This window comes from Mandrillus leucophaeus, unplaced genomic scaffold (genome assembly GCF_000951045.1).
Source record: "Mandrillus leucophaeus isolate KB7577 unplaced genomic scaffold, Mleu.le_1.0 Scaffold623, whole genome shotgun sequence".
Classification (NCBI taxonomy): domain Eukaryota; kingdom Metazoa; phylum Chordata; class Mammalia; order Primates; family Cercopithecidae; genus Mandrillus; species Mandrillus leucophaeus.
Window position 1 is genome coordinate 1,866,300 of NW_012106731.1, and position 9,826 is coordinate 1,876,125.

Consider the following 9,826-nt stretch of genomic DNA (forward strand, 5'->3'; position numbering starts at 1 on the left):
TTATAGCTCAAGTGTCTCTATGTCAGCTAGGGGCTCTAACCTGGGCTTGGCTGGACCACCTTAGCAGGGGCAACTCTGCTTCTCATGTTCCCCATCCTTCTGGAAGGAGTGGACTAGCCCAGGCATGTCCTTTACCTGGCAATGGAAGAAACACAAGAGGGAAAAAGGATGTGTACAAATCCTCTGGAGACCTAGATTTGGATCTGACACATTATCACTTCTGCCTTATTCTGTTGGTCAAAGCAAGTCCCATAGCCAAGCCCAGAGCCAGAGAAGGAGGGCTTAGTCAAATTCCATGGCAAAGGATATAGATTCAGAGAAGGATAAAGAATTGAAGCCATAAATGCAATTTGCCATATCAGTTCTGCAATCTTGTCTCCTAACATTTCCTACCTGGAAGATTATAGGATATATGTTCCTACTATAGTCATTTGCTTTTAGCCCCACAAATTACACTGTTATCATACTTTTCTCATCTGCATGCTTTTGTCCAGTGTTTTTGTTCCAATCTGATAGCTCCTTACACTTCTGTGTACACTGCACCCTAGACAATTAATACCGTCTTATTATTTATTTATTTATTTATTTTTGAGACGGAGTCTCGCTCTGTCGCCCAGGCTGGAGTGCAGTGGCGCCATCTGGGCTCACTGCAAGCTCCACCTCCCAGGACTACAGGCACCTGCCACCTCGCCCAGCTAGTTTTTTGTATTTTTTTTTAGTAGAGATGGAGTTTCACCGTGTTAGCCAGGATGGTCTCGATCTCCGGACCTCGTGATCCACCCGTCTAGGCCTCCTGAAGTGGTGGAATTACAGGCTTGAGCCACCGCGCCTGACCTATTTATTTATTTTTGAGACAGAGTCTTGCTCTGTCACCCAGGCTGGAGTGCAATGGCACGATCTCGGCTCACTGCAATCTCCGTCTCCTGGATTCTGTAAGAATTCTCCTGCCTCGGCCTCCTGAGTAGCTAGAATTACAGGCGCCCACCACCATGCCCAGCTAACTTTTGTATTTTCAGTAGAGATGGGGTTTCGCCATGTTGACCAGGCTGGTCTTGAGCTCCTGACCTCAGGTGATCCACCCGCCTCAGCCTCCCAACATGCTGGGATTACAAGCATAAGCCACCATGCCCTGCTTACCTTCTTATTTTTTAAGACTCAAGTCAGAGTCATCTCCAGAAAAACCTCTGTGGAGTGCTAAAGTCAGTTTATATGGGCTTGGAAGAGCTAAGGGTTAGCATCTCTCCTCAACTCCTTGTTCAGTGATGACATATTGGAACACTGGAATCAGCACCCATGGGAATATTTACACCACAGAAATTGGCAACTACGAATCAGAGCTTTTTCTCTCTTTCTGAAGATTGTGCTGTTAAAGACTTAGCAGCAGAACACTGAAGCCTCTCTTAACACACTCACCTTTTCAGTCTGTCTTTCTGTCACCCTAAATACGTAGATTCCTTGTGTCATCCTAAATTTCTTCATGTCTTTCCCAACTAGATGGTAAGTCCCAGCAGTCAATTAATGTGTCTTATTGGTCTCAGGATCCCCAGCACTGTGCACGTCAGCACTCAGTGGATATTCAATAAATCTGCATAAAATGAAAGACATAAACGACCAGCTGTTATCTGGGCTGAGAAGATGGCCATGAGATATGAGGGTGTCACAAAAAGGTTTGCCTAGGAAAAACAAACAAAAAAAAGGAAACATATCTTTTCACCTCCAGCCTACCACGACTTGTTACATCAAATCTCTAGCAAGTCCCGGAGGGTAATATTCATCCTCTTGAAAGGGTACTGGTGAGTCCTTTAGTATCTGTTGCTACATTGGTGTGGAATCATTTCTTGAAAGATTCAGAAGGTATAACAGAGGGTTTCTTTACAGCACGGTTTGGGAGGTGCATTTTGAGGGAGCAGAGGCAGTGGTGTAGTCTGTTGTAACCAGCCTTCCCATACAGAGGAGACTGAGAGTGTAAAATTGGAATTGCAGGCTTCCACTGAAGTGACACAAAAATGATGGACACATCAGAAACGCTGCACTTAATATGGTGAGTCATGGGCACTTCTGCTTGGGACTAGACTGAATAAGAGACATTGAGTTAAAGGCACTTATTGTGGGAGGATAGATTCATAAGTAACCTTTTGGAAGTGCCTTGACCTATTTTTGCTTTTTAAGCTGCACACAGCCTAATTCTAATTTTGAAGAAGAGTTTCTAAAATTTCTACAGTGTAAGATTAATCCTCAGGGTCTGTGGCATTTTTATGACAGCTTTGACTTTTAAAGTGGCACCAAATTTCATTTGGAAAATGAGCCAACCAAGCATGTCTCTGATAACAAATTGAGCCTTGGTGCTGTTGTTCTGTCACTCCCACTTCTAAGGGAAATGCACATCAGTAATTTGAGATGTGCGAAGGCCTGGTGTCCAGAGCTAGCATGGGGTGAAGTGGGGGACTGTGGGGATGGTGGTGTCTACTGGAGGAAAAGCAGATTGCTTTTTTTTTTTTTTTTGAGACGGAGTCTCGCTGTGTCACCCAGACTGGAGTGCAGTGGAGCGATCTCGGCTTACTGCAACCTCTGCCTCCCGGGTTCAAGCAATTCTCCTGCCTCAGCCTCCCAATTAGCTGGGATTACAGGCATGCGCCACCAAGCCCAGCTAACAGATTGTTTTACAGATCACATGACATCAGTAAATCAGGAGACTGATGTCTAAATACAGGCTGGTAAGTTTGGGGGATGGTGGAGATGTGCTAGTCACTAGGAGTGGAAGGAGCTCTTAGCATTGGCTACTTTTAGTGACTGAGCTTGTTAGAGAGGAGTCTTACACTTTAGAAATTGCAGTTAGAGGCTGAGAAGTCCAGAGTCAGCCTCCGAGTGTCACTGCCCCTAACCTGCTCATGGGCTTTGCCAGCAGTCTCTGGCTGTAATATATGGGATTGGTGATTGCACTGCCGAACTCTGACAAAACACTCTTAGGTCTTGCCATTTGCTTAGGAAAAGAGTCTGTTTTTTTGTTTTTTTGTTTTTTCAAAAATAGTTGATAATGTACGTGTTTCCTCTCAATTATAGATGGTTTTTCTGTGTTTCTGTTTTAAAGTTGGGGTAGAATGAGGGTGGAAAATATAAATCTGTTGCATGAGGAAATGAGTGGGATCTTAAAGAAAGGCATGCATTCCTCTATCCAACAGGGCATTTTTTTAAAAAAAGTTAAGCACCTTGGTAACTAAAGCCTTTAAAATAGCTAAAAAGGTTATATATTGACTGAATTACTTTAAAGGCTTGGGTTTATTTCTGTGGGCCTGAATTGGTAAGAATTAGAGTATAGAAGTGAGGCTGATCTTTTAGAGTAATATACATCATAATTATAAGTAAATATGTAAAGGCTTAACAACAAGAACAATGACAAAAGACTCAGCAAATAGAAAGATGTTGGATTAATGAGAATAAATTGAGCACATATATATAACTGTGCATCCTCCAAAAATTATTAAATATATATTTAATTTATGATATTAAATACATAAGAAAAATAAACCAGCCTGGCCAACATGGCAAAACCCCGTCTCTACTAAAAACACAAAAATTAGCCAGGTGTGGGGGCACATGCCTGTGAGCCCAGCTACTCAGGAGGCTGAGGCAGGAGAATCAATTGAACCCGGTGGGGTGAAGGTTGCGGTGAACCGATTGCACCACTACACTCCAGCCTGGATGACAGAGTGAGACCTTGTCTGAAAGAAAAAAAAAAAAAGAAGAAGAAGAAACCACAAGGACAATGCATATGGGAAAGGAGATGATTGTAGCAACGTGTTGAAGGCTTAAAAGCAGAAGGGCAGTGGTAAATATATTGGATATCTTTCGTACATCAAGGACAAGACAGCTGAATGATATCCATCTGAGGCACTCAATGCACTACAGAGGCTCTCCAACACCTGGGGACAGAAAAGAAAGGCAGAAAGGAGTCTTCTGAGAAGCAAAAGGCTGGAAGTTGAACTGGAGAGCAAAGAGAGCTGTCCAGCAACCCAAAAGGTTGGCAGCCTGCTTTAAAGCACATATAAATCTCCCATAGCTAAAACATGAGGGCTGGGCAATAAAGCACAAAGAGATCTTTAGAGTCCAGTGCTCATATCCCAAGCCCAGTTGGAGGGAAAGTCCTAATCCCTTCCTCAAAATACTTGTAGCCAAGGTGAGTGAATCTAGCTAAAGCTGCAACCAAGTCCAACTACAGATTAAATTGACTCAGCCTGCTACACTCATGACCCAAAAGAGGTGTGCCCTTTTCTGGAGGTAAATATTAGCACTTAAAATTTTTTTTCCTTTTTTTTTTTTCATAGAGATGGGGTCTCACTATGTTGCCCAGGCTGGTCTTGAACGCCTAGGCTCAAATGATCCTCCCACCTCAGCCTCCCAAAGTGTTAGGATTATAGATGCAAGCTACCATGCCTGGCCAATGTTAGCACTTTTTAAGCTACTGTTCTTTAATACACAATTACTAGCATAAAATTAAAATTAAAGAGATATGTGAAGAAGCGAGAAGATATGACCTATGGTTAAGAGAGGTCAGTAGAAGCCAACCCAGAGATGATTTTAATGTTGGAATTATCAGACATGGACTTTAAAATAAGTAGAAAAAATATGTTAAAGTATCTAGTGAAAAACGTGTGAATAGAGAGGGAATATAAGCAGATAGCTAAAAGCTATTAAAAAGAACCAAATGAATATCTTACAAATAAAAAAAATGATATTGGAAGCGAATAATTTATATAATGTGTTTAACAGCAAACTAGACACAGCAAAGGAAAAGAGGGTCAGCAGAAGCACAATACCTGTAGAAGTGCAAAACATACTGAATATTGCCAAGAGAAATAAAAAAGATCTAAATAATAAAGATTATCCACACACACACACACACACACAAACACACTTTTTTTTTTTTTTTTTTTTTAGTAGAGACGAGGTTTCACCGCGTTAACCAGGATGGTCTCGATCTGCTGACCTTGTGATCCGCCCACCTCGACCTCCCAAAGTGCTGGGATTACAGACGTGAGCCACTGTGTCCGACCACAAACATTTTTAATGCATTATACAACTCAATATTGTTGAGATGTTCATTCTTCTTTACCTAATCTATAGATTAATGATAGATTCAGCACAAATCCAACAAATCCTCTAAGTCTCACCTCTTGTCCCAGCCATAACTGTAGAGGCCAGTTTTGAGCATGCTTCTAACACCTGCATAGAAATCTAAACAGACAATGCCTCTCTTAGGCTTCTTTGATGTCAAGTGGTGGGATACCTGGAGGAATCTGGTTGACAACTCACATACAAGTGCCCCGAAGCTGTGGCCAACAATATAATGCATTCTTCTATATCTCTCCTTTCTTGACTCACCCCCATTCCTAAGTCTCAGGATCATACCCACACGTAAACATTTTGTGCATCGGCCTTTGTCTCAGGATCTGCTTTTGAGGAATCCAGACAAGACAATAACTGGTTCAGCAGACTTGAAAAAGTTGAATCTTATGCCAGCAGTGGAAAAATCCAAGAAGAAACTTGTAGCATGGAAATGCCAAAGGGCTCAGAAGTTAATGACACTGGGTACCTCTGGAAGTAAGGTGAAGAAAGGATAAAAACAGAAAGACTTAAAAAAAAACAGTTAGATTTGGAATCTCCTTACCAATTCCATTTATTAAAATGATAGCCTTAGTATCACCGTAGCAGAATTTTTGAGTTTTGTTCTCTCTAGTAAGAGGACTGAGGGCTATGAGACTTTAGGACAATTGAGGATAGAGACTTAGTGAAAATGTACATGCTGAATTTTAAAACTTCTCCTCTCCCTCTTCAGCCCTTTCACTTATTTTGTTTCTAGAATGCTGGCAGTCAGCTTTAGATCCTCTAGGCAAGAGATTAGAAGACTCTACGCTAAGAAATCCAACTAGCCAGCATGCACAACTGATTTCCCCACACATGAAGTCCTGCAGCCCAGGTCTTGACCTGAATCAGGATGAGGGGGTGGTGGGTCGAGGTGGGGCTGTTGAAAGTGCTCCTGCTTGCCACATACCTGCACATCCCACATGCTCAGCTCTCCCTTGCCCTTCACTCATGGAAGTCTTCAGGCAAGTTTTTCACTTACAAGGGACAGCCTATCTTCTACTGAGACTCTGTGGATGTGGTTGGAAGTCCAGAGATAGTTGTGCTTTTACACGGTTTTCCAGCATCCAGCTACGATTGGTACAAGATTTGGGAAGGTCTGACCTTGAGGTTTCATCGGGTGATTGCCCTTGATTTCCTAGGCTTTGGCTTCAGTGACAAACTGAGACCATATCACTCACTATTCCATATTTGAGTAGACCAGCATCCTGGAAGCACTTTTGTGGCATCTGTCTATCAAATGGAGGTATCTTTCCTGAGACTCACTGTCTACTCCTTCTCCAAAAGCTGCGCAAAGATGGAGTTGTGCTGTCACCCATCCTCATGCAGCTGATGAACTCCTTTGTATTCTCTCGAGGTTTCACGCCAGTCTTTGGGCCATATACTCAGCCGTCTGAGAGTGAGCTGTGGGACATGTGGGCCGGGGTCCTCAACAATGACAAGAATTCATCACTGACAGTGTCTTAGAGTACATCAATCAGAGGAAGCAGATTAGAAAGCGCTGGGTGGGACCTCTTGCCTCTGAAAGTATCTCCATTTATTGTATCTGTGGGTCATTGGATCCTGTAAATCCCTATCCAGAGTTTTTGGAGCTGTACAGGAAAATGCTTCTGCAATCCACAGTGTCGATTCTGGATGACCGCATTAGCCACTATCCACAGGTAGAGAATCCCACGGGCTTCTTGAATGCATATATGGGCATCACCAACTCCTTCTGAGCTGGAAAGAGTGACTTCCCTCTATTATTTCCCCTATTCCCTTATACACTTTCTTCCTAAGTGTATTCCACTTAGGAGAAACGCCCAAAAGACATCCTAGCCATCAAACACTATTCTCTCACAAAGTCCACTTTACTCAAATTGGTGAACAGTATGTAGGAAGAAGCCAGCATGAGCTCTAACTAAGGCTGACATAATAGTCTGTCTCCCATTTTTTTGACATCTGATCAAATGTAAAGACTTGCCTTTGTTTTCGTGTTATTAGGAAATTCTGATGAGCACTACTACTCACTGATGCAGAAAGACGTTCTTTTGCCTGGAAGGCTTTTTAACACTTTGGACTTTTCTGAAATATTTAGAAGTGCTAATTTCTGGTCCAGCCCCAATAGGAATTCTACAATGAGAAGTGGGCTTCTTTACCTATCCTTGAATGGCTTTTTAAAAGTTCTTTTAGAAGCAACACAGAGCTGAGTCTCCTTTGTCATACCTTTGGCTGTAGTTTCATCAGCTGTTTTTAATTATAAACATTTTGTTAAAAGAGATATTGGTTTAAATAATGTAGTGTTCTAAGTATGATTTAGGACCATTATTTACCTATACATTACATATATTTTATAAGGATGCTAAACCAAAATATCCTTACTCTGTCAGAGTAGTGAACTTAATTAAACATGTTTCATTTCTGAATAAATTGAACTGAATCCAAACTATTTACAGAATTTCCTAAAATCACAGGACATTAAGGACCAATAGCACCTGTGCCAGAGATTTACTATTACTAGCTGGGAAGACCAATTCTAACAGCAAATAACAATCTGAGACTCCTCATACCTCAGTGCTTAGAAGCATGTCTCTCTTGAGCTACCGTAGAAGGGAAGAGACTGTTTTGTAGTCCAAATCACACAGAATATACATCGATTCCTTTATGATGACTGCTTAACTTCCCATTGCCTGTGCCAGAGAGGCTTTCTCATGTAGCTGATTAATTCCTGTACTTTGCAGACAGGAAAGTTCCAGAAACATTAAGAACAAATTCTGAACGATCTATGAGCAAATGGTGCTGAATACTTTTTTTTTAAGCCACATTTTATTGTCTTAGTCAAAGCAGGATTATTGTGATTATTTAAAATTCATATTTTTAAAATGACAACTTCAAGTATAACAACTTTGAAACTGGAATAAGTGTTTATTTTCTATCAATAAAAATGAATTGTGACAAAAAAAAAATCCAACTAGTCTGAGAGAAAAAAGTCCTAAAGATACTGGCATCGGGCCTGGTGCAGTGGCTCATGCCTGTAATTCCAGCACTTTGGGAGGCTGAAGTGGGCAGATCAGTTGAACATCCCAAAACCCTGTCTCTACTAAAAATACAAAAATTAGCCAGGCATGGTAGCAAACACCTATAATCCCAGCTACTTGGGAGGCTAAGGTAAGAGAATCGCTTGAACCCAGGAGACAAGAGGTTGCAGTGAGCCGGGATCACACCACTGCACTCCAGCCTGAGTGATAGAGCAATACTCTGTCAAAAAAAAAAAAAGATACTGGCATCAAGGTTTTCCCACATGAATGACTCAGTCAGCATACCACAGTCAGCAGGTCTCACCCATTTAGACAAATTTTCCAATCTTTTTTTAATCCCATTTTTAAATATGAATAAACAGCTATGAACTAGTAAACACCTAAGGAAGCCTATAACATGACAGAAATCAAAACAACTAATAGAAAACAACAAAACTTGGAAGAAGTAGAGACAAAGCAGGAAGATGAAACTTCAGAACTTTAGAAAGAAAAAAGAAACTATTATTAATAGCCTCTGAAATAAAAGGATTCATGAAATGAGAAGAAAAGTGAAAAAAAAAAAAAAAAGAACAAGGAACACTTGTCTTGGTTGTTTGTGCTGCTATAATGGAATATTGAGATTGAGTAATTTACTAAAGAATAGAAATATATTCTCTCATAGTTCTGGTGGCTGGGAAGTCCAAGCTCAAGGTGCTAACAGGCTTGGTGTCTTGGGAGGGCCTGGTCTCCAATTCCAAGATGGGGCCTTGGAGTCTTCATTCTCCAGAGGGGAAGAATGCTGTTCCTCAAATAGCAGAAGAGAGGTGACTCACTCTCAGAAGCTCTTTTTACTCTTTTTATAGAGTAATTAATCCATTCATGAGTGCTCTGCCCATTTGGCCCCATCTCCCAACACTGTTACATTGAGAATTAATTTTCAGCATGAGTTTTGGAGGGGACAAAAACATTCCAATCATGACATAACTTTTGAAAATTAAAAGTATAGTGTATAAATAAAATTCAATAGAAGGCTCATAAAGTTGAGAAAATCTTTCTTAAAATAAAGCAAAAAAAACTTTAAAAACGAAGATGAAATAAATGAGAGAAAATACTAGATAATTATGTTACTTCTCCCTTATTAGATACTACATTTGGATAATATGAATTCCAGAAAACAGTGGAGGACATGCAGTATATCATTGTGAAATTTCAGAACATAGGATAAAGAAAAAATAATTTACAAGCTTTCAGAGAGGAGAGAAAGAAAAATAAAACAAGCCACATATGAAGAATCAAGGATCAGATTTCACACCACCACCAGATGCTAGAAAACAATCGAGCAATATCTTTTAAAATCCTGAGCAAATATATTTTCCCACTAGATTTCTATACCCAACTAAACTATCAATAAAGAAAGGCTCTAGACCAAAGAAAATTTGGGTTTTCAGGAGCTCACAAAAATTACATCTCATGTACCTTTTCCCAGGAAACTAGCTAGTAGATAATGTGCTGCACAAAAATAAAAGCATGAAGACATTGGATCCAAGAAGAAAGAAGTCAAAGAAATTCTCAACACTTTGGTGAAATGAATTCCCAGGAATAGAGTGTGAAGTAGGCCTAGAGTGGGGCAGATCAGAAGATGCCAGGAGAGATTAATCCAGGTAAAGAAAACAATAGAGCACCCTGGTGTG

The 9,826-nt window shown here is 40.7% G+C and overlaps 1 pseudogene; it reads left to right on the forward strand.

Moving 5' to 3' along the window:
- Positions 1-6,090: 6,090 nt before the first annotated feature.
- Positions 6,091-6,857, forward strand: LOC105554045 (annotated as a pseudogene).
- The last annotated feature ends 2,969 nt before the right edge of the window (positions 6,858-9,826 follow it).